This window comes from Myxocyprinus asiaticus, chromosome 17 (assembly GCF_019703515.2).
Source record: "Myxocyprinus asiaticus isolate MX2 ecotype Aquarium Trade chromosome 17, UBuf_Myxa_2, whole genome shotgun sequence".
Lineage (NCBI taxonomy): Eukaryota > Metazoa > Chordata > Actinopteri > Cypriniformes > Catostomidae > Myxocyprinus > Myxocyprinus asiaticus.
Window position 1 is genome coordinate 42,140,724 of NC_059360.1, and position 26,738 is coordinate 42,167,461.

At 38.4% G+C, this 26,738-nt stretch overlaps 1 protein-coding gene across 1 annotated transcript in view; it reads left to right on the forward strand.

Annotated features, from left to right (window-relative positions):
* Window positions 1-3,528: 3,528 nt before the first annotated feature.
* LOC127455624 (synaptosomal-associated protein 25-B) overlaps window positions 3,529-26,738 on the forward strand; it is a 56,853-nt gene continuing 33,643 nt past the window's right edge. The window contains exon 1 of the mRNA XM_051723677.1: window positions 3,529-3,664. The gene's annotated coding sequence lies outside the window, so the exon portion shown is untranslated. The remainder of the gene's footprint in view (window positions 3,665-26,738) is intronic.

Below are 26,738 nucleotides of genomic sequence, written 5' to 3' on the forward strand. Positions count from 1 at the left end.
AACAAGAACTTTTCATTCATTCTAGAGGAAAATGGTTTCTTTCGACTGTCTAAACATTCACCTGAGCATTGAGAGACTTGGGTGCTAATGACATTTTCAGGCGTAATGGCCTCTTGGATGTGTAAATCGATAAATTTAGCAGCTTTTCCTGTTTTTTGGTTGTTGCAGTAACTAGCATTACTGTCTCATTTGTATGTGTTGAGTCAATATCAGCAGCCTCCAACACTTCCTTTATCCTCTACTCTCTAATAAGATGTGTGTATCATGTTTTAGATTTGTTGTACAGTGCATATTTCAAGGAATATTCCGGGTTCAATATAAGTTAAGATAAATAGACATAATTTGTGACATAATGTTGATTAACACACAAAAAATTATTTTGATTTGTCACACATTTATTTTAAAAAGTAAAGAGAATTGTCAGCCTGCTTATCGGTTGAAAAAAATGTCTTATGCTTTAAAGGGAAAAATTTATCTGTTTTGTAAAATTTGGGGTTTATTTTTGGAATTTACAAATAAACACGACTTAGTAAACATATATTAGTATTATTATTATTATTATTATTATTATTTATTTATTTATTTATTTATTTATTTTTTGGACATCTTGATTTATATACAAATGTATGAAATGTACTGGAATGTGGTGCTATCTGATTATTATTTATTATAATTTTTTTATTTGTGTGTGTGTGTGTGTGTGTGTGTGTGTGTGTCTTCGTGTTAGTGTCCTTTCTGTTTATAATCGTTATTGTAGATATATTTATTTTTTATTTTTTTCTGAGATGACAATAATCAAGTGGGTTGGAGGGAAATTAACTTTCTATTTTGTTTTGTTAAAAAATCTGTATAAAAAAATAATTAAACAATAAAGAAAAATATGTATCTTAAACAACTTATAATGGAAGTGAGTGGGGCCAATTTTTGGAGGGTATAAATATCATTTTATAAAAGCACATACACTAATTATTCTGTTAAAACTTGTGTATTATTTGAGCTGTCAAGTTGTTTAAATAGTCATTTTTACAGTCATTTTAGGGTTTGTTGACATTACATCATAATGGCAACAAAGTTGTAAAATTGGACATAAATGTACACAGAAAAGGTTAGTAAGCGATTTTATCACACTAAAATCATGTTAACATGCATATTATTTATGTTTTGTGGCTACATTTTTGAAACAGTAAGTATTTGATTGGTCCCATTCACTTCCATTGTAAGTGCCTCACTGGAATCCAGATTTTTATATTTTTTTAAGAAAAGGAGGGATGAGTCGATTTTTTGTGGTAATCAACATTACGCCACAAATGCTGTCGATTGAGCTTAACTTGTATCAAACCCAGAATATTCCTTTAAGAAGGTTGCTCTTTCCAGTCGAATAGCTCTTTGCCTCTTCACTGGACAGTATTTTATCTCTGGGGAGTTGTCTTGACCTTCATCTGTCCTACTGAATTCCGTACCCAGATGTTATGTCTTGATTTGTCTTAATGCAGTAAAGCACTTTGTTAGAATATGTTGTCTATTGCTACGGTGTCTCTCTTTTTCTCTGTTCATCAAACTCTCCTTTGTGTAATCTTGTCTACCACATTGTCTCACACACAAAAATGCTCTAGATACAAATGCCAGACATAACAATGAAGAACAAACTTTTATAATGTAAGTCCAAAAGCCATTAAACAATCAAATAAGTTCTACTGATCAATTCCCCTTATCTGAGAGTCTCTGTAGCTAATGTGCTTTTATCTGATCTTGCTTCTATTAGAAGATCAGGGGTTGAAGCTGCTTGGGGCAAGAAAACAAACAAGTAATATGTTTTCTCTCTCTCTCTCTCTAAAAGATTTTGGAAATACAAACAAGGCATCAATTGAAAAGCTCATCAATTTTGCATTTACGATCAAAAAAAAGTTAAATCATATCTAAAGCTACAATCTTTTTGTTGATACTCAAGAGTCACTTAGTGTAACATTAAACCATAAGGCAAATGCTACATAACACTTCACAATAAATCATATCCAGCCAATCGACCTACAGCAGGGCTTGTCAGCTGGCGGCCCGCAGGCCAAATCCATCCCGCCAATCATCTTTGTCTGGCCCTCCGACTGATTTTTGATAAAATTGTCTCACCATCTGAAATACCAGAGTGCTCTCTGTGCAAAACACAGCATTCAGCCGTCATCAGTTGTCCACACCGGAGCACGTGTTTAAACTTTTCTGGCGATAGTTTAGTTACACTGCTTTGCTAAACATGGATCGAACCGTTTAGGTAAGCATTTGATCACATCTTTTTAAATCAAATGTATTTATATAAATTGCTTAGTTGTGCGGAGTGTGGCCAAATCTACAGATGTAAAAATGATCACGACAGTTGTTACCGAAATGTTGTCAGCACATAGGCACATCTTAGACAACGAAAGAGAAATCGATTATGAAAACTGAACGTTCAACGTAAATGTGCTGAAAAGTTCGCTTTTATTCACTATTCTTGAAGTGTCAAATGGGCGTCTCATCAGATCAGGGTCTGTAGGGCTTGTAAAAAGGTGATAATGTGAAACTGAACCTGCAAATGTCCTGATTATATTTGGTTCTATACAGCTGTGAGTCAGCCCTCTCAATCACGAACAGCATCAACTCAGGTTGTTATTCTTTTGCCAATGATTATCTGCACAAATTTCTGGCTCCTGCACTGGCTGCTGTGTGCAAATTCACAATATTTGCAGGACTAATTTTCTTCACTGAATAGGATGATACTTTATAGAGAAAATGGAAGAATAAACATTTTATCTCTCTTTTTTTATTATTATTATTTTTTTTAAATATAAAATTTTATTTCAGTGCATTCTTAAGTAAACATGACATTTCTACTTGACCATTGTATTCATATGTGGGTTGATATTGTGAGAGGGCTTTAGCAGATCTAAATGTTCCTCCTCAGTTTTCATAATTTGTAAACAATAGCCCTAAAATGTTAAAATGATCATTATGCTTCTCTCTCTCTCTCTCTCTCTCTCTCTCTCTCTCTCTCTCTCTCTCTCTCTTGTTAGTTAAGAGTATAAGTCCTGTTTATTTTTCAGCCAGATCTTATGAAGGAATTTATGGCCATACCTTAACAAATTATAATTCAATATACAGTATATCTTGTGACTGTTTTAATAGGAATAAATTCACAGTATTAAAGGTGTTTTTTTTTTTTTGTTTGTTTTTTTTTTTTTAAGTAGCATGTTACTTGCAATGAAAGTGCTAGCTAAGATGAATACTGAAAAAAAATGTTGGCCCCCACAAAGTTTTCATCTGGATATTCTGGCCCTCGCAAGAAAGTAGTTGAAGAGCCCTGACCTACAGTGTCCATACATCTCAATATATACTGTAGCTGGGATCACTGAGTGCGAATACAAATCCTCAACTCAGCCCTAGAGTTGAGGATCATTATGACGTCAGGGAGGCTCGTCATCTTTGAAAAGGGCGGGTATATTTACACTCAGTCACTCACTCATGAGGTGTATGGTAACGCCCTAGTGTTGAGGGTGATTATGACGTCAGAGGGGCTCGCCATCTTTGATGAGGGATGAGGTTCTTTCACTCACTCGCTGTATGGACACGGACTAAGCGACCTAAATCAGTGTTGAAGGCGTTAGTGACATCTCCAACGTGGTTGATCGAGTGCACGGTTGGTATTTTGCTTTATTGTCTTAGCTTTTGCAAGAGATTTCGAAGCATAGGTCTCACAGGTTTTCCTTCGTTAAATTTTGTGCAATCTTTAAAAAGTGTGCGATCTGTTGCAAATGTCCTCAAAGGTGAAGAAAGATCACCGAAGTCATTTCAAACGCGGAGGGGATTGTTGTTGTCGGATTAAACTGTAAAAGACGCAGAGCGCACTTTGCTTGTAGTTTTTATTTGTTTGCGCGCTAGATTTGTGCTTCTTTGTTAGATGAACTTTGCAGCAAGAACTGTCAGAGCGGTAATTGACCGATTAAAAGCGTCGGGCTGTGTTCGTGCCTGTTGTTGCGAGCGAATAGTAGGCTACTGAACGTAGAAATGAATTTAAGAACCACGGACAGCGCTCATTAAGAGGATTCGGATTAATAGACGCGTGTGCGTGAATCTCGCAAACTACAACATCAAGGAACTAGTTAGATCAACAATCAATGCATTTGTGAAAAGCAAGCTTGCATGCAACAGACAAGAAGACTTGCTCGAATTAATTATAGTTATGTTTTGTCTAAGTTACATACATTTTGAGCACATTGAAATAAATCAAATTAGTGGATCTTGTCTAGTCTATGAAATTAATGTTTACGCAAACAACAAGTAAGGTTATTCTGCACTGTATTTTATGATCAGACAAAAAAAAAAAAAAAAAAAAAAAAAAAATCCCACCCTGTGATGATATAGTATGTATAAGCTACTCTTAAATGTAATGGTTTTTAATTGTATGAATTTATTATTTTTTATTCTTTTTCTTTTTTAGTTTCGAATTTATCCACAAATATTTTTTTGCAGATGATACATTTTATGGAAGTCTGCTAGCATTCAATAATACATAAACATGTTACCAAGCACACCGTTTCAGGTTTTAACTTTAAATTAGAGAACCAAAATCAAAAACTAAACAGTGATGATATGTGGTAATAAGCTGTTTTCTGGCTAGATGTTCATTTTGATGTGCAACGATTTTACAGAGATCACTAATAATAGGTAGAACAAATAGGGTCCTGGCCATTATAGCTTTTAGAGCTTTGGCTATTCTATGCATTGCTGTATGCTGTCAAAAGTTTGTTACACCTCTCCATGTGAAAATGAGCCAGCAGACATCAATTCCTCAAGCTGAGCCTCGTAACTGCTAATCTAGAGCAGGGTGTGTTTTCTTTGTCATCAGGTCTGTTTACTGCTTTATATCATCAGGCAGAGAGTTGGCTTGAATTGTTTTGCTTTGCATTACCTTAAAACAGATTATCCCTTTGAGGCTGGTGACACTGAACAAGTCACTTTGTTCAGGATTCATGTTTGGTTTATTCCTTTGATTTTCACATAGGAGGATATGTGTTGTATCATTGCAGTATTTTTAGATTAGATATTTATAGAGTGTTAAGTTTAAAAAAAAATAATTGCAACTGAGGTGCTTGAAGCTGGTGGCACTGAATATTTTAAGCATATCTTCTACCTGTTTGCATGCTGTTCGAAGGTACAGCATTGCTTTTATCTAGAATTGTTTTTCCTTACAAAAGGAATTTAGAAAAATGAATCAATAGTGGAAGAATGGTCTAATATAGAAGTGATTTAGAGCTGTGAATTGAATGAGACATGCAAGATACTTTGACTTCTGTCTTTAAAGGTGAAGTTTGTAATTTCTGTGCCATTTATGGCACCAAATAGAATTGCAAAAAAAGAACAACGCAGGTTTCCCAAATACATCTGCCAATGGTTCAACAAATATTGTAGATAGCCCCGCCCCAAACTCACATGATTGGGTGAGCCATTGTTGCCCATGTGTTTGCATATTAAGCTGGGAAATAAGAACATATTTTAACATTTCACCTTTAAAGACCAAATTAATTTCTGTCTGTCTGTGTTAAGACATTATGCTTAACAGACCTTTCAAAAGACTCCCAATTAATACATTTGTTCATGACATGTTGTGCAACACTGATTATACATGTACAGAAACATCACATCAGTCAGAGATTATGATATAACACACTCCTGAGGGTGCACATGACTTTATTGGGCGTGTGGACGGCTCCATATGTCAAACTGTTACCATTGGAATCATCTGTTAGCCGTTATGTTCTGTACTGTTGTGGTGACTAATGCTGGTCATTCTTTGCATGTGAGCTGTGCACATTACAGTCGCATGTTGCACTCTAGGCGTGTAATACTAACATGTTCAGTCTTCTCTATAGGGTCATACCGGAGAGAAAGTTAGCAGTCTACATGAATGCAGCTAGTGGCTTTAATGGATGGCTTCGTACAAGCTACCTCCGCTTCATCAGATTAGTACACTAGGCTTTATCCCTTCCTGAATGGGACACACACTTTAGTTTTGAAGCTGTAATCCCCCTGGTATAGATGATTGCTTTGAACCTCCCGAGCACTGCTACACTACACAGTCAATGCTCTGACACTAATATGACGATTATATAATTGTGAAGTTTCTAAATAATTCTGCTGAAATTGAAATGCATTTTTTATACTAGTAATTTTGCAAGAGTTTCATTATGTTGCAACCTTTGGGTTATGTCAGTTGAATGTGTGTAATCTATGGCATTTACCCAAAATAGCAACATTTTCTGAGGGCAGACTTTTATCTTTTTTTTTTCTCAAAAATGACATGTGGTCTTTGATAAAACAGCACATTTCATGGCTTGTTCTTCGGTAACTGTATCATATCTGCTCTGCCTCTTCTGCTTGTCATGGGGCAAAACAGAATCAGTTACATCCATTGATGTATGTGCAAGCACCTGCTTGTATGAACATTATTGCTCATACTGTGTCATGTTGTGTTGTCATTTCATGCTGGCTTGAATAATTTGGGAATAAGTCTTAGAAGGTTGAGTCAAGTCATGCTCTTTCCTGTCATTGTACAGGTACAATGAGATTAGTTTTTTGTGCTCCACAAGGTTGTTGCAATTAAAAAGATGAAGTGTGTAATTTCTGCAGCACTAGCATCACCAACCTGGATTGAAAAAAAATACAACAACAACAAACACATAGTTCCACCCCCAAACTCAGGCCATTGCTTAAAGCCAGTGTTTTGATAGCACCACAGTGTTGTTTACAACTACAAATGGCTTACTTATAATTGTAAAGTCATTAAAGAAGAAATATATGTAAGAAGATATAAGAAATATATATAAAAGTCTAATAAATTTAAAATAAACATAAAAGTACAGTGTGCATGGAATAGAGTTGAACATTGTTGACGGTTACTTGAAGACAAATTCCTGATTTCTGCTGATACCTTCCACAATTACAGTGCATTTTCTTCCTTCTTCTTTTAAAATTATTATTATTATTATTTGTTTTTCAAAAGAGGATAAATTGTAATATTAATGGTTTTTAACTCTCTAACCTACATAAATGTTTTTGGTAATGCCATATGGCTAATACAATACAAAAAAAATCTGTTATCTGCTTCTGCGTTATATCTCTTTTTCAGCTTGATTGAGCCTTTCATTGCTTATTAGATTTTTTTTTTTTTTTTTTTTTTGAAGATTTTTTTAAATATTTAGCACCAGTCACTCTGGAAATTAAGTATGTGTTTTCTTTGCTCCTAAAAGCCGTGTTAATGTGCAAAGTTAATATCTTAGAGCATTAGAGGAAATTTGACATTTGTATATCTACATTTTTATACAGATTTTTTGATACAGATATAAATTTTAGATGTAGACTAGAGGGTGACTGATAGTGGATTTTGCCAATACCAATAACTAAGGTGGTGGAAAGGAGATAACCGATTAATTTGCCAGTAGTTTTGAAAATCGATTTATAGAATGTTAAAGAATTTTCTTAGTCTGTCCTTATTATTACGGGTATACAAGATCCCAGATATAGTTTATTGTTCAACCAAAATCCCAATAATAACCAGAAAAAAATGAAGATTTGGTGTATAATGTGGAAAAGTCCGAAACACCAGGGACTCTTATTTTGAAGTGATGGAGACTTCAAGTATTAACCAGTTAAGCTTTTTATAGCCTATATATTCACCAGATGAAGGGTTTTGTATATACAGTATATTTCACCAGATGACGTTTATTGTTATTCACAAGATATAAAGTTGGAGACACGATGTATGTGCTGATAGGAGACGTTTCCATATTGTCACATTTTGTCTTTGCATGCCCTTCAATTTAATACACTCGATGATCGGTAAAACCGATATATTGGTCTACCTATAATGAAGTTTCGTTGTTATGTTTCTGGTTTTATTCGTTAAAGCTTAAAATATGAACATTAATTCTTATTCTCTTAAGAATAATTCCTTTGGTACACTCAAAGTGTTGACATCTTTTTTCATTCCTTTATTAAAGCTATTTGATACATATAAAAGTCTTACGTATAAAAAAGCAAAAAGAAGAATAAATAGTAAAGAATCAACAAACATAAATTCATAAAACATAACTATTCTCTGAATTTCAAATGTCTACCTCACCTTTATTTCTCTTCACCAAGGAGAAGAGAAAGTTCATAGCACAAATGGCACTGGGTTATTTCCATTTTCCACTGATTTAGGACCAATTCCCCTCCCATGAATCTGCCCTTCAAACATAACAAGAAAACTGCAACATCATGACAGTTTGTTTACAGATACAATATCTCCAATGAACCATAAATGACCATGCTGTTTTCAGGCTCTCTGATGAAAAAAATTCTCACTGAAGAGCAGGCTACAACTGCTCGAGGGAGTCTACTTGATCCCAAGATCAGGGTTTTAATGGAGATAAGCCTGTGGGGGTGTTGGAGGAATATCCCAGGGGTTTTTAAGGTCATATGTGACCAGATGGTCCCTACTGAATTGCTCAAAATGAAGCCATACTTCTAAGCATGGAAAATCAATGGATGGTAGTGGAGGGTGAGGTCTTTCGAATCACTGGTTCAGATCAAATATGCTGATGGACGATTTAGTTACAATGCAGGGGCGGAGCAAGGAGTTTTTCAGAGGGGGATATGATGTTTTATTGTGAAAAATACTGTATAGTTGAATGAAATTATCAATGCCAAATGCAATAAACCACAGGACACTCTGTCAGTTCAACTAATTGAAGTGACAAACAGCCTTCTCAACAATCTCCTCCATAAGGAACAAATGGTTACTTCTTTGTCTTCGAAAGCTAAAGTCATATTTTTACGATAACATTTTACGATATTTGATGCAGTCTTAAAGGGATAGTTCACCCAAAAATACTTTCATCATTTGCTCACCCTCATACCATACCAGATGTGTATGACTTTCTTTCTTTTGAGGTTCAAAGGTCTGATCACCACTCACTTGCATTGTGTGGACCTACAGAGCTGAAATATTCTTCTAAAAATCTTTGTTTGTGTTCTGCTGAAGAAAGAAAGTCATACTTATTTGGGATGGCACGAGGGTGAGTAAATGATGAGAATTTCCAATTTTGGGGAACTATTCATTTAAAAATAGCAAGATTCCCATACCGTTAGCAAAAATAGTATGTAAAAAAAAAAAATAGATGCAAGAAGGAAGACCAATTACAATTCAGCATGTAAATATTACAATGACATCATCGTTGGTTAGAGATGAACATTCTGACTAAGGCCACGGCCACACTTTTCAGTTGAAAACACATTGATTTTTCAATGTTTACATTCCACGCTGGAACAGCGTTTTCCTTCACCAAAATCTGAGACTTTCGTCAATGCTCTCTAAAACCGCATACTTTGGGAAACGAAAAAAACTGAAAAATTTGATTTCAACCAAAAACATATTACTGAGGACATGGTCTAAATACTGTAAGTCAATAGGAGATCAAATTTAAAAAACAAAAATAGATCGTACAGTTTAGGTTAAAATTACCAAAATTATATTCTATTCTCAAAATTCTAGTCTTATTCATTTAGCGGTTTGAGATTAATTAAATGCATTAAATACTGGAGCAGAAGTAATATAAATAGAATGTTTGAGGAATATCAATACAGTGCTGCCTTGCAAGAATACAATATTTTGATATGATACTATGCGTGATATTAAATACCATTTCCAGTCACACTACAGAGTCTGGCCTTATTTATTCCAAGTGCTTTGTAGGTTTTATAGAGGAAACCGTCAAGTCTATGTTCAGCCTAGTGCCTCTACACAAAAACAGCATTACATTAATAATCTTGACCTCATACTTCTCGGTGAATAATGTAAAATGTCTGCACTAAAAGGGCAGAGACAAATGTGACAGTGTGCAGTTCTGACATTTCAACTGTCCTGGACATACATGTAAAGCTAGACAGACTGGTTTCGCCATCCTGTATATGCTCTGAGTCTGAGCTACATGTATATGCACTGCGTATAGGATCTCTAATTTAAACCTCATTTTGTACAATGCAAATAAGGATTAGCAATTTGACACGATTGTGAAGTTAATGATAGGAAAGCATTATGGGAAATATTATAATATTCCAACTCTTTTCCACTCAGATCAGTAAAGTAAATGAGCACAAGGGAATATCATATAATAAAAATGTATATTTGAATATAAAATCTGTTTTTAATGTCTTCCACTGGAACAAAGAAGAGCAGCTATACGTGACATCTTCTGCTTCACAGGGCTGCGATCGTGATTGTGTGTCCTACTTTCAGACGCAGCTACAAGCCTTTCAAGTGAGATGCCGAGCATGATTAATGTGCTTCAGTGAATTTTCCAAATGGAGGTATTATAGCTCCCTTAACTGAAATTCTATTGACATTCGGAAATAAACACTGCCAATTCACACCACTCTTACGAACAATCAGGGTTGCGCGCCATCCTGAATTGAATTGAGAATGTTTCTAAATTCCATTTCAGTTCCTGAATTTGATTTTAATTAGGCAGTTGTGTTTGACAGAAGGACAGCCTCAGTCACCAGTCACCATAAGAGTGAATAATGTCTGAGAATATCATAAAGAAAGTAATATGGGTTTACTGGAATAGCGTGAGGATTCATTTTCATTTTTGGGTCAATGAATCCTTAAAATTCGTGATTTTGTCCAACTCGGGTGGAGTTACAGGTTTCGTTTTTCTATATACTCTGCAATATTATAGATGTATACATTTGGGTATCACTTATAGCTGACCTGTGTGTTCGACCTTGTCAAAATGGCGTAAGCATCAAAACAGCGGTTTGAGAAATGGAACCTGTCATTTTTTTGACAGGTTCATAGACGGCCGTCGCATGCTAACAACCCACCTTGAAGAACTGATGTCTTCTCGCAGGTGTCGGAATGGCTGATTACATTTTGATGAGCTGTGCTTTTGTAATAGTCTGGATTTAACAGTTCATTATTAACTAACAAGCAAGGAAGCAACATAGTTCATAAAGCTTGTGCATTGTATAACAAGTTTTCAAAAGTCTTTGTGTGCAACAGTCCAAAATTATTTCATTTTTCATAACTTTTCTCTCTGCCATAGTTCTCAAAATCTAATTTAAGTTCATGTATATTCAAATATGTGTTCAAAAACACATTGTGCAGGTTTGACATCAATTGTGGGTCAAATTGATGTTCTCTTTATGTGGTTTGGAACAAAAGGGATGGGTTGAGGCAAATTTGTTTTCTAGTGTTGGATGGTGCTTCAGGTTGCTTGGTAACTTGCAAATTACCCAACACTTGTCTTTACTGTTTGGATGTCCCACCATTTTGATGAACAGTCTTGTCTGTTTACATTTCTGTACATTTGTCATGCCTCATAGTTTGGTTCATAGCTTTATATTGATTGCCAACTCAATAAGTACTATACTGAGGGTCTCAGCTAATGTTACTTTTGATTTTATCCCTTGTGTTACTAAAACTTTGATTTTTATACTGTTTATCCTCTCAACCTCTCCCCCTTCTCTGGTTGTCATGGATATTGAGCTTTAAACTGAAGGGATTTGCTGTCTAATGGATGTCAAGGGAACATCGTCATCTAATGGAATAAAGAATGGACAGACCTTTGATTTTACTGATACACAGAGAAGTGTCAGTTTAGGGACTCATATGTGGCAGAGGTCACAGCTGGAATGTCTTGTAATGTGGTTTTTCACAAAATGAGATCTGAATACGGTGCATATTAAGGGAGCATTTGATGTGGCATGAGACTACTGTAAATCATGCATAAAGGCACTTCTGCATGAGTAAGCATCACGCATGGCTAGAATTAGACTCATGCCCATGTAAGATAACACACTGTTTTAATCAAAGAATGCTTTCTGGGGAAAATTCTTAAAAGTTTTGCCCTTGGGTCACAGCCTGTTCATATCACACAAAGGAAGATAATCCCCAGTGTTTTTACAGAGCATTTGTGCAGAACCCATTTATGTGTAAGATTTAGCTTTTAATTCAGGTAGTTCTTGTTTCAGTAGAGGTAGAATGCATAATTTATATATATATATATATATATATATATATATATATATATATATATATATATATATATATATATATATATATATACTGTATGTTGTTTTATTTTCACCACATCTCAAATTCTGTACTGTGTTTAATAGAATTGGAAATGACAGTGATGGAAAAATGGCATTTTGTCATTTTTTAAATAAGATGACCGACACGTTTGTCTAGCTATGAAAATGCCCTTAGCAAGACAAAGGGCATTTTCATAGCTAACAATTTACACTCACTGAGAACTTTATTAGGAACACCTGTGCACCTACATACTCATGCAATTATCTAATCAGCCAATCGTGTGGCAGCAGTGCAATGCTTAAATTCATGCAGATACTGGTCAGAAGCTTTTATTAATGTTCACGTCAACCATCAGAATGGGGGAAAAAATAATTTCAGTGATTTCGACCGTGGCATGAATGTTGGTGCCAGATGGGCTGGTTTGAGTGTTTCTGTAACTGCTGATGTCTTGTGATTTTCATGCACGACAGTCTCTAGAGTTTGGTACCAAAAACAAAAAACATCCATTGAACGGCAGTTCTGCGGACGGAAATGCCTTGTTGATAAGAGAGGTCAACAGAGAATGACCAGACTGGTTCGAGCTGACAGAAAGGCTTCGGTAACTCAGATAACCCCTCTGTACAATTGTAGTGAGCAGAATAGCATCTCAGAATGCACCACACGTTGAAACTTGAGGTGGATGGGCTACAACAGCAGAAGACCACATCGGGCACTTTATCAGGACCATAGTGTTCCTAATTAAGTGTTTAGTGAGTGTATGTATCCTAAATACACAATTAAATAATATTTTCACAATCTTACGATAATGCCACGGTCCTGTCAGACAGAACCCCCATGACAGTACACCAACCCCCCTCGCAAAGGGAGCATCAAACAAAAACAAAAAAACAAGACAAACAAAACAAACACTTAACAAAGAACAGGAAACACAACAGAAAGGGAGGGAAGGGAGGGAAACCAGGGAGGGAGTTTAAGTAAAGGGGCATGGTCTGGAGGCCTGGGAGGAGGCCTCAGGGCAGAGGCAGGGTCTGGCGGCCTGGGGCAGAGGGGAAAGTGAACTGGGCAGTAGCCACTGGACAGGGTTCAGGAGGGAGCAGCTCAGGGGGCGGAGCCATGGACGGCTTAGGCGTGGGCACTGGTTGCTGCTGGGCAGCGGCTCCATGGCCGTGGACACTGGCCATGACAGTGGAACGGCCTCTGCAGCCGTGAGCACTGGCAGCTGCAACTGGAGAGCGGCCTCTGTGGCCGTGGGCATCGACAGAGGATGGGGAATGGCCTCCGTGGCCATGAGCACTGACAGAGACTGGGGAACGGCCTCTGTGGCCATGAGGCTGTGACTGTGGCTCAGGTAGTTACAGGGAAAGAGCTTCCATAGCTGTGAGGACAGGCAGTGACAGGGGAGCAGTCTCCGTGGCTGTGAGGACAGGCAGTGACAAGGGAGCAGCCTCCGTGGCTGTGAGCACAGGCAGTGACTGGGGAGCAGCCTCTGTGGCTGTGAGCACAGGCAGTGACTGGGGAACAGCTTCCTCAACTGTGAGTAATGGCAGTGACAGGGGAACAACTTCCGTGGTTGTGGGCACTGGCAGGGGCAAGTCAACAGCTTCCGAGGCTGTGAGCACAGGCATTGACAAGGGAACAGCCTCCATGGCTGTGAGCACAGGCATTGACAAGGGAACAACCTCCATGGTCGTGAGCACAGACAGTGACAGGGGAACGACCTCAGTGGTCGTGGGCACTGGCAGTGACAGGGAAACAGCCTCCATGGCCACAGACAACATCAAGGGAATGACCTCCGTGGTCGTGATGCTGGCAGTGGCAGGGAAATGGCCTCCATGGACATTGTCAGCGGCAGGGGAATGGCCCTCGTGCCCGTGGACACTGGCAGCGACTGGGGAATGGCCTCCATGGCCAGGAGAGCTGGAAGCGACTGGGGAACGGCCTCTGTGGCCGGGAGCGCTGGTAGCGACTGGGGAACGGCCTTCATGACCAAGGATGCTTGCACTGGGACGGCTGAGGCTTCAGGAGCTGGTTCTGGGGCGGTCGATGCTTCCAGCATTGGCTCTGGGATGGATGAAGCTTCAGGCGCTGGCTCTAGGATGGATGAGGCTTCAGGAACGGTCTTGTTGGCCGTTGCAGCCTTGGAAACTGGCTCGTTGGCCGCTGGCAGTAGCAGGGGAATGGCCCTCATGGCCGTGGACGCTGGCAGCAGTAGGAGAACGGCCTTCGTGGCCGTGGATGCTGTCAGCTAATGAGGAGCAGGCGCCTGGCTCCTCCTCCACCCCCTCCGGGTGGTGACAGGTTCATCACACTGCAGCAGGACTGGATCGAACACCCGGCAGAGCTCCGTGGCAAATGCTGAACAAAGGAGGTGAGCTTGGCGAGCTGCAAAGCCATCATCTCCAATGCCCGGTTCAAGGCAGCGATTTGATGCTGCTGATGTCCCAGTAAGACTCCCCGCTGAGAGAGGGTGGAGCGAAGGGTGGATTCCTCCGTTGGTTCCATAATTGGCTGAATTGTTCTGTAACGAACAATAGTGAGACAAACAGACCCAAGAGCAGAGGAACAGTTCAAAAGATTTATTATCAATAATAATGAGCAGTCACTGGGTTGAGGAAAGTAGAAAATCCCAACATCAGCTGAAGCAGCGGGAAGCGATCTCCAATGGCGTGCGTCGTAGTCGCGCAAGGGGCAATCCATGAAGAGTGAGTTCGTAGGATGAGTGTGTGCTTTGTGGATGTCAGGAACAGATTCGTAGAATCCCCTGTTGAAGCTAGTGAGATGCAGAACAACGCCCAGCAGAGATGAGCGAACTTAATTCCCGACACGTGGGCAGAGATGAGGTATCCTCTGTGGAAGACCAGCTGACACGCAGCAATACTGGAAGGCAACCACACACCCGACACGCGGGCAACCAACAGATACATGAGACAATCTTCAAACTACATTTAACAATAAACAATCCAGGAAAGGACATGACACACGAGGGGATTAATATAGGCATGAACAAACAAGGGGGAGGTGCCGCTCACAGCTGAAATTTGGCATGATCTGCATTCCCATGGGAACAATCAGGGTGTGCCAGCGGCACCTGAAACACATGAGGACAAAAATGTAAACACGCTTGGAACAAAACAAACAGGGAACGATGATGCCACGGTCCTCATCAGACAAAACCCAACCTGACAAGGTGACAGGACCATGACATCACCGGAGAGCGCACAGCGGTGACTCAAACAAAAGAACACAAAGAACGAACACGAAACACGAGACAGACAGGGGATGATAATGCCACTCTCCCGTCAGACAGAAACCCAATCTGACAAGGTGACAGGACCGTGACACACTTTTGTCGACTTGGTTAACAATTACACTGTAACAGTATAAAGGATGGGCAAGGAAAAGGCGGGAACCGGCAGAACAGTCAACGTAACTTTTAATGTCAAACATAAACTTAAAACAACATAAAACATAAGACAAACAAACATGCAGCGCGGCCGCGTGCATTTCTCTCTCCCGAAACCAGTGCCTCTGGCGCCCCTTATCTCGCTCTCCCATTGATGAGCTGATTCAGCGCTGGCCATGCTCCCAGTCACGCCCTCCTCCTCGTCACACTCCTCCCTTGCCCAATTCAGGCAGGGGTGCCACTGGTCTGAATAACTCCCCTAAAACTTTTAATAGGGTCAGAATTGTTTGGTGTTATGGAAATTACACCACAACTGTGGGACAGCCTTATTTTTTGAAAAATGGACAGAAGTAATTTTCACACAATATTGATTTTTTTATGTTTATTTTACTCTTTGATTATATTATCATAGTTTCAAAAATGTAATAATTTGTGTTTTTATAATCGATTTTTACAGTACAGTCATGACAACTCGGAAAGATTTAGCATGTTAATATGGGTATAATATATTGATATATTATTGGTCTTGGATGACTAGATCTGCATCGCTGTTGCTGCAGAGCAAGTACAGACGCTTGCTACTGCTAGAACAAACAGACATACTGGATATGCTGCTGTTTCTGCACAGTTAGAAAAACACAAGACATGCTATATCAGGCATGTATGACATGCTGCTGCACAATTAGACATAAATACAATCCCTGTGTAGCAGATATAAACAGGTGGAGCTGGGAGGGTTGCAGAGAAATGTTTTGCAATGTGCTGCAGTGAAACTGACTTGCAAACTGAGCAAATTTAAATGTTAGGCAAAGAGAGAGTATGGCTACCCAATTACACATCAAATGGCCTATCAGCTTACATCATGTGAGACGATTGGCTTGACATATCATATGTGACAATGCTTGCGCCATTCAGAGTTTCATGCCTGAACTTAGTCATTTAGCATATTAAAAGTCTGGGTGTGGGACAAGGCTAAAACAGTAAAATCTATGTACAAAAGTAATTTGAAAGTACCAAAGATAAATGATAAAGCCTATTAAAAAGTTTCCAATTTAGTTTGAATGAGATCTTCATGTAAAAAAAATAGAAATGTGTTTGTTTTAATAAAATTTTTGTTTAAATAATAACATTTTTGACATGCCAGAAGTTGAACAAAGACCCATATAGAGAGAGAGAGAGAGAGAGAGAGAGAGAGAGAGAGAGAGAGAGAGAGAGAGAGAGAGAGAGAGAGAGAGTTTGGATTTGTAAAAAAGCATGTGATATCAATAAAATTATATAAAATTGATGCATTAGTTGCCTGGTACAATGGTCAGATATGCAGTTTAGAGAAAATTGTACAGAAATATTTGACAGCAATTGGCCAATCAGAGAGCCATGATATAAGAAATGTTAATCAAATAGCACACGGAAATTTCTAATAGTTTAAATTAAATCCTGATTTTGACATGAAATAAAATAATAATAATAACTGTAGTAGTCAAATGTTTTTAACCCTTGAATAAAAGCAAGAAAAGTTTTTTATAAATCTGAATCCTTCCAAGTTTAAAGTATACAAACATATGTTTTTATCAACATTATACAAGGTTAAGGTCATGTAACTGTTGTGTGGTTAGCTGTTGTGGAAATGATTTTGGTGACACTATATTGTTAGTTTTGAAAATGCTATTATTTATGGATCATAAATCTGTAAATAATTATAATGTATCATAAAGAATGTATCTAAAGGACATCAGAAGATGATAGAAATGTATACAGTACATGTATGCATTAATAAGATATGTGTATGGATTTTGTTCAGTGTGAATCACATATCAGATCTCATACTCTACTGTGAATTCTACACGTGGGATGGGACAACGCTGGTCAAGAGAGACAGTAGGGCATAAATCCTCTTTGAATGTTGGGTTTAATCTGTGGCCTTGTGTTGCTTGGCCGGTGTGACGCAGACTGACAAGTTTAATACACATCAGACGGCAGGTCTCTAGAGGGGACAGCAACCAAATCTCCACCCAGCTGCATTATTTGGGGGATACACAGCAATGTGTGACAGTCCATTCCTTGACACGCTCGTTTATCTCCCTTACTTCTATTCCTCCATATCCTAAACATACATTTATTTCTGCAGACTCTGTTTTTATATAGGAAAGCATCATTCACTGCTCTCTTTATGAGATGTGGTGGTAGGTATGATAACATCTGTCCGTAGACGACTGGGGTCGTAGAGGTGTACTGTGTTGGATGTTCAATTAATAGTTTCTCCTTCATCACACACAGACAGCATTTTTATTGTGTGGTTCCTCATTGCAAGCAATTCTTGACTGTTCAGAGTGACATATCCTGCTGAGCAATGTGCGTTTGGGAATTGTAGAGGGATGTGTTATGGAGGAGCACCTGGTCTTTTCTTTGTCAGCATTTACCTGATATTGCTTGCAATGTGCAGATTTTCAGAAAAACAAATTATGCTTTCTGGAGGTTGGAGGTCAATCTCATATTTACAGTCAAGATGTAACACTTTATTTTGCTGTGTCTGTTTGTCAAAATATTACATTAGTCTTTAGATTATTTTCATTGCTTTTAAATACTTGCTTATGTAAATACACATTAAACTCTGAAATATAATGTGCGAGCAGTGTAGATGATATCTTGAAATGTATCAGATATTTTGGCTTTATTTATACTGTAGATGTGAGTTATTTTGTATTGAAGAATTGCAGGAATATCTTCAAGTCAGAACCACTTGGCTGCTGTTTATCATATTTCGAGAATGCTCTGTGAAAATGTCACATTGCACTCAGTGTTAATTATCACAATCACAGCAGAGTCATTAATGTGGTTTTGAACTGTTGTTAGCATTGAGCATCACATTTCGAGAGTTGTTTTTTTTTGTTTTGTTTTTTTTTTTTCTTTACAGCTAATTCTTATTAATGTGCAAAATCTGCTAATGTGTTGAACCGAAGGTCATTTAAGACTAAAATAAATGTATTTGTTCTTTTTCATCCAGATGGCTTTGATATGATGTGCTTTAAAATATTTTAAAACAAAGCATTTTAAACCATGCTTTTATTCAAATGCTAGTTCAGGTCTAGTGTATTTATTTTTAATAATCTTCCAGATTCACAGATTTTTGGTCACCATCACATTGAATACAAAATGAAGCTGGCAAACATTTTTTTGAATAAAATGTTGTGTAAATTGTTCGTAAAGCCGTTCTGACATAAATTCTCGGATTCATGAACGTTTTTTTGTAATTTTAAAATGTTAGTTGGTATGAACGAAATTTACACCTGCTCCCGACCTCATGTAAATCGTGGGCAAGCCATCCGAACATGTTCTTTCAGGCAAACTGGTATGACTATGTTTTGATAGAAGTCAATTTTTATTGATTCATAAATTAACACACACAAAAAAAAACAACAACATATATATAATGAATCAATCACTTTAAACATTAAACCTCCACCATATCCCCTCCCCCTACCAAACTCCCACCCCACCCTGACCCCCCCACGAACACCCAATTACTCCCTCCACCACCCCTCCTCGAGATTCCCCCAAAAATGCTAGGTAATTGCCCCATTTCTTATTATAAAAATCCCTAACTCCCTTCCTTCTGCTCGACCCCTCCTCGAAGGCAGCCACCCTCCCCATCTCCACGCACCACACCGGGAACGAGGGTGCTTCATCCGACTTCCAACTCCTCAAAATAACCTGCTTACCAATCATCACACTGGTCAAAACCCAGTCCTTCATGTACTTATCCTCCAAATCCATGACCTTCCCATCTCCCAAAATACAGAGTCTGGGGCAGAAGGAGACCTGAGTGCCCAACACATCACACACAAAACTTTGCACCTTCAGCCAAAATTCTTGAATCTTACGACACCCCTAAAAATCATGGGTTATGTCTCCATCTTCTGATTGACATCGCCAGCAGGTGGGTGTGTCTTTAAGAGCAAGCCTATACAATCTAGAGGGGGTCCAAAAGACTCTATGTAAAATCTTGAATTGCATAAGACGAACCCTTGCATCTCTAGATACAGATTTGACATTTTTTAGAATCCTAATCCACACTCCCTCCTCCAATAGCAAGCCAAGATCCTTCTCCAAAATCTCTTAAGAGAAACTGAAGCTCCGTCCCCCAGACTCTGAATTAACAGGGAGTAATACACTGATGCCTCATGACCTTTTCCGAAAGCAGTAATCACCACTCCCAGAGTATCTGCCACTTTAGGGGGTTGTAAACCACACCCAAAAACAGTACAAATCAGGTGGCGCAACTGTAAATACTTACAGAACTGAGATCTGGGAATCCCAAAAAGTTTAACCAAATTTTGAAAGGATCTCAGCACTCCACTCTCATATAGGTCGCCGAGTGTAGTAACCCCCCTCCCTATCCATTCTGACCAGCAAAAAGGGGACTTGTTGATGCATGATTTGGGGTTCAGCCATATGCTCGAGGCAACATTTCAATAAATGTCTGAATTAAACACTCTGGACACCTTTGTCCATACCGAGTTCAAATGCGAGATAACGGGATGTAACTTAATTTCTCCGATTAATTTGATAGAAAGGCCCTGCAATGGTGAAATAGGGGCAAGAAATTCCTGTTCTATACAGAACCAGGGAGGGGCTCTCTCAGGTGGAAGCAGCCAATGAGCCAAATGTCTTAGACCACATGCATAATAATAAAATAAAATCTTGGGTAGGCCTAGCCCACCTTTGTCAATCGGCCTATGTAAACTTATTGAAATGTAATTTGGGACACTTACCATTCCAAATGAAGGACTTCGCTATGTTGTCAGATTGCTTGAAATAAGAGAGGGGGAAATCTATAGGGAGAGACTGTAGCAGGTAGTTGAATTTTGGAGTACAATTCATTTTAATAACATTAACTTTCCCGATCATAGATAAATGCAATGAAGCCCACCTGCCCACATCGCTCGAAAACCGTTTTATTAAGGGGTCAAAATTAACTCTAACTAAATCAGACAAATTTGCTGGGAATAAAATGCCCTGTTTGGGCCACTGGAAAGCGCCCGGCTGGAAAGCCGTCGCTGGGCAGTACGCTGTTAAAGCCAAAGCTTCGGATTTAGACCAATTGACTTTGTATCCTGAAAACTTAGAAAAGGAATTAATAATTCTGTGGAGGCAAGGCATAGATCTAGTAGGGTCAGAGACAAATAATAAAATATCATCTGCGTAAAGCAAAAACTTATACGCCACACCTCCCGCCACCACCCCTGGAAAGTCCTCCTCCTTTCTTATCGCAGCTGCTAATGGTTCCAGGGCAAGACAGAACAATAATGGGGAAAGAGGGCAACCCTGATGAGTGCCCCTATTCAAAGAAAAATAATCTGAAATTAATCCATTTGTTTGTACCGCCGCTACAGGATATCTATAAAGTAACTTAATCCAACCAATAAATGTACTCCCGAACCCGTATATTTCCAAAATCTTAAAAAGATAATCCCATTCTACCATATCAAACGCCTACTCGCCGTCAAGTGAGATGGCAGCGACCGGAGTCTGTTCATTCGCCACTGACCACATGATATTGATGAAACACCTAATGTTGTCACCACCTGATCTATATGTATAAGAGATGTCATAACTTAACTTAATCGATTAGCCAAAATTTTTGACAGTATTTTTACATCTAGCTGGATCAGGGAAATTGGACGGTAACTCTTACACTCGCTTGGATCTTTGTCCTTTTTAAGGATCAGACTGATCTGGGCTTGTGTCATGGTTGGGGGAAGCTTTCCATTCTTTAATAATTCTGTATAAACTTTTAGCAAAAGTGGAGCCAGTTCTGTAGCATGAGATCTAAAAAATTCAGCGGCAAAACCATCTGGCCCCGGAGCTTTGCCTGAAGGCAAGGCCTTAATTACCTTGTCAAGCTCCTCCAAGGTTATTTCAGATTCAAGATAATTTTTTTGCTCAGTCGTCAATTGAGGAAGTTCTAATGGTTCCACAAATTTTCTAATATATTCATCAGTAGACAAAGATGTGGAACTATAGAGATCAAGATAGTGCTCTTTAAAAGCATTATTAATATCAATGGCTGAGGTAAAAATTTCACCACCAGCAGATTTCACTGAGGGAATGGTAGAAAAAGACTCTCTCTGTTTTATATATCTAGCCAGAAGCTTCCCTGCTTTTTCCCCCGATTCAAAGTATGACTGTCTTGCCCTGAACAACCAAAACTCCACTTTCCGTGACAAAATAGTATTATATCTATATTTCAGTCGGGTCAACTCTCTGAAGCCATCAGATGACATTCGGCGCTTCAGCTCTGCCTCTGCACTTTTAATATTATCTTCTAACTCCACGAGTTCTCGTGCTTTGGATTTTTTGATGAATGAGGCATACTGTATGATCTGACCCCTAAGAACGGCCTTAAGTGCCTCCCAAGCCATGCCCACAGTGGATACTGAGGACCAGTTGGTCTCCATATAAACATTAATTTCAGTCTTTAACATTTGTTGGAAATCAGGATTTTGCAAAAGGGACACATTAAAACGCCAACTATATGATTTATTTTTCTCTGTATGTGGCAACATCTCTAAACTCACCAGGGCGTGATCTGAGACTAAGATGTTTCCAATTGAGCTGTCAACAACAGATGAATTGAGGGATTTAGATAAAAAAAAAAAAATCTATTCTAGAATAAATCTTATGAACTGATGAAAAAAATGTATAATCCCTACCAGATGGGTTCAAAAGTTGCCAGATATCTGCAAGACCAAGATTTTTACACATCCAGTGAAGCGTCAATGTTGCTCTAGGGGGCTTACACACTTTTTCTTCACTATGATCAAGGATTGAGTCCATCAATAAATTGATTTGACATTTCCCATTAGCTAGCGGTTTGCAACATCCCCTCAAGATCTATAAAAAAGCTCTGATCATCAGAGTTAGGTGCATAAATATTAGCCAAAATCAATCTTTGCCCCTGAATGTCTGCTAAAACAATAATGACTCTTCCTATTTTATCTTTAATCTGTTTGAGAAATTGTAGATGTAGATGTTTATTTATCAATATAATGACCCCCCTGCTCTTACTTGAGCCAACACTAAAGAAAACATGTCCACCCCATATCTTCCAAATTTTGTCAGCTTCCTGTGGGGAAAGATGCGTTTCTTGAAGAAATCATATTTCTTACGCTTAAGAAAATAAATAACCTTGCTTCTTTTTATGGGGTGCCCCAATCCATTGATATTCCATGTGGAGAGAGACAATCCACTCATATTAACAACTGACATATTGATATAATAAAAAAAAAAATTGTGTGTCAAAAGCAAGATTATACAGACCACATTTCCCATTAATGCAACAATCAAACCCTGAACAAAACAAACAGAAATAAGAAAAACGTGCGCATTAACCCCGCGCACGACAGTGCCAACCGCCGTCAATCCCTCTAAACTCAGAAGGTCCATGAACGCATGCGAGAACCCCCGCGACAACTCTGCCATCGGATTGCTCAAGTCCGGTGCTTCTGCACAGGTTTTGTGAGGCAAAATTACATAACAGAAAATACTTTGTAAAACAAACTCCAGCCACTAGGCAGAATAAACACAAAGAACGTGTAGATTAATTTACAAAACTGTCTTGAAGGTGTGTTCCTCCACAAATCAAACTCCAGCTGATATAAAGCCGTTCAGTTTCCTCAGACAGACAGACAAGTGTTCAGTGAGCCGGCTGTTATGAGTGCAGCAGATGACATATTCATTCCAATGTCCCTTAAAAATACTCCACAAAACAAACTCCCGCCAACAGGAGGTGCAAGCACAAAGAACGATCAGATTCATCCACAGCTGACCCAAAGGAGTATTATTCAACAGAACAAACTCCAGCCGCTAGGCAGAGCTAGCACATAAAGAAACAAAATAGGCATCCCGGTTCCTCGGATGATCAAGTCAAATTCACTCGGAGGCCGCATAAAAAAAATACATCATGACTTACTCAGACCGACAACTTTATAAAAGACGTCCTTTATGTGAGCATGTAGATATTTTGCGGTCATCCATAGTGTCCATTGTCAATCTGGCTGGGAACTTCAGTGTAAAAGCGTTCTTCCGTCAATGCAAAAGTTTCTTGGAATGTCATGCCACAAAACAAACTACAGCCGCTAGGCGGAGCCAACGTAAAAAGAAACAAAAATGGCACCCAGCTTCCTCGGACAGTTGAGACACTGAACAGCAAGTTAGTCCACTCACATAAGAAACGCCCAGTGGTTTACTCACCCATAGTTTGTATGAAGGCCAGTGACTTTTTGGGGCATAAAAATACTTTGCTGCCATCCTTGGTGTCTATTCTCAGTTTGGCATTCTATTCATTTCTCTAAAGATTCTTTCAGCTGCAAATATATCACTGTTACGTCATGATTTACCTGAGAAGTTTCACAAAGAATGCTGCCGATGCGCTATAAACTAAACCAGAGAAGGTTAATGTTGGTGAACATCCTCCTTCCGTGGTGAACTGGACATCTTTTACATTCATGTCAAACCATTTTTATTGACTTCTTGAACTATTTGATTCACAAAAGAGCATCATATGACAGCAAAAACATGCAATGACATTAAGTCCTCACTTTTTTAAAGCGATTGTGCTTGCTAAATCACAGATTTATGATGTGAATGCACTTCATTCATAAAAATGATTTCATTACTGTTCCACATAGATGTTAAAAGCATTTACTAGCGAGTCTAGTGCCTTCCTTATATGGCGTTTTCTTGTGCGTGGATTATGATAATTGTGAATGAACGTGCTCTCGCCCCCTCTTTACGAATGTTTGGAATTCACTAACATATGTTTTACTAACAAATCTGGGGAGTACAAAGCATTTGTGAATCCGGTGGAAAGTTTTCATAAAGGTCCATTTTATGCGTAAATTACTCCGAATTTACTCATGTATTTACGAAATTTTCATGAATGAGGCCCAATGTGACTATATATGATGGTTCCCTTAATTCTCACTTAAGAATATGAAAAGGTATTTACTCCAAAATTATTAATCAAAAGATGGCACATTGTATATCATGGACCGCTTTTCCTGTTTTCTATGTAACCTGAGTTCAACAGACTTGGTTCTAGGTTGTCAAAGTTGCAATATATCAACCTTGTGTTTAACCTTCATGTCAAGGCTGGATGCACAACTCAACGCTGGCCCAAGGGCTGAACGAAATGATCTTTTGCATGCTAAACAGAGAAATGAACTGCACATGTCTTTATATAATGGTTTGTTTGTCTGGTTTGTTCATACAAACAAATGCATTGTCACAGCATCCTCATCCTTATGTATTGCACAATATTTCCTGCTATTTCCTTATTATTATATTATATCTTATTGTGAATGATTTAGAGGTTTCAAGAAAGGTTTGTATGTCCTTAATTGCAAAGTATCTCCATGATGAACATTTTAACTACTAGAAAATGCTTTGTAGTTTTGTAAAGTAGCACATTTTTTAAATAAATTGCTAAAACGGATTCAGGTATAGCACATTTACCCATTTTATCCAAGCGATTTACAGTGCATTCAAGATATCCAAGGTATTTGTGTGTTTCTTATGGGAATTGAACTCATGATCTTGGTGTTGCTAGTGCAATGCGTCACAGTAAATGATTCACAGCACCATCCAAAATAGCTTTCTTACTATTTTCTTGTCCTTCACCATGTGAGCTTAATACATGCTTAAAGATCATGTCATATTGCTCAGGTACGATCCAACATTCTTAAAAAAATAAAAAAAATTCGATAGAGTTCATGCAACATTGAGTCACTTCTTGCCAAAAATCTGTCTGAAACACAGTCCAGGGCTGTAGACCATCAGGATGAAAGACCGCCCATAGCTGCCATGTTTGGGTGGCAACATAGTGTTTTTCTCTGGGTGTGGATTAACTCAGCCGGTCAAGAGGATAGGCCACGTCCTTGAGGAACAATGAATTGGCCATACACATGGATGTGGATCATAGAGAAAACGCTGGAGAAAAATGCTCATCAATAAGAAAGCTCATGCTCCTGATCCTTATCTGACAAATAGTCCATTATTAATGGAATACTGAATTAGGTCGGCTTCGAAGAGCTAGTAATGGAGAAAGAGACAGAGAGGGAGACTGAGATCGCTGAGATTAACATTGTAACTAGACCTGTATTTTCTTGTTTATCACCTGAAGAAGACACAGTTTCCATTGCACTACTTGAGATAAATTATGTCAGCGTTCTTCTCAATCCTGCCTGCTTGTTTTGGATGTTTCAAAATTGCTTTTATCCTACTGATAGCCCCTTAGATTAAAAAATTTAAAAAAAAAATGTTTTAGTCAAAATAGTTTTCCTAAAAATTTATGTCCGCATACAATATGTGGACAGCGCGACTAAATTATGAAATTTTAAATAATATCAAGCTATAGAAAGTCAGATTTTTTTTAATCAAATTGTTTATTTTGTTTCCAGGAGTGTTGGTTATTCGTGTTTTTGAAACATTAAAGACATTACATCAGAAATTGGCATAAAAAATCAGATTCAAAGTAATGTCCAGTATCATCCAATCACTGCTAATCATGTTAAAATACAATTTTGTTTGAGAAATTGTGAATCTATGTACTGATTTCCATTGTCCCATGCCAGACATGTTGAGTGGTCCAAACATCATCTACAGCCTGAAACTGAACTTCTGACCGGATTTTAGGAGTGAATGAACTTGGCTGCACTTAACCTCCAGTTTTGTTTCAGTCTGCACTAGTCTCAGAACAGTTTCAATTTGTGAGTGTTGTGAAAACACTTTTTTATGACTTTTGAAGAACTACCCCACTCAATATTATCAGATCTTCTATAATGCTTAATGAATTTTGTGGAATGCTTGAAGAAATTAATGCTGCTAACCACGGAAAGGTCATGGGTTCAATTCCCAGTAGCATTCAGAGCATTGGTAAGATGACTATAATCGCACATCTGTGACCACAAACTCGACATTAATACCCCTAGTATTGCTATGTTGCTTAGCAACTGCAGCATAAACTTTAACATTTGGCGAAAGAATTGTATATTCTGATAATTATTAAAAAGTAAATTTAGCTGTTCATTGAACATTTGTGTCTTTAAATTGATACGACTTCAAATCTGATTGAATAAGCTGCATTAAAAGCCTTTGAAAAATGTCTATAATCACACACCTGTGACAGCACATTCTATATTAACACATTTACATTTGGCAGACACTTGCAGTGCA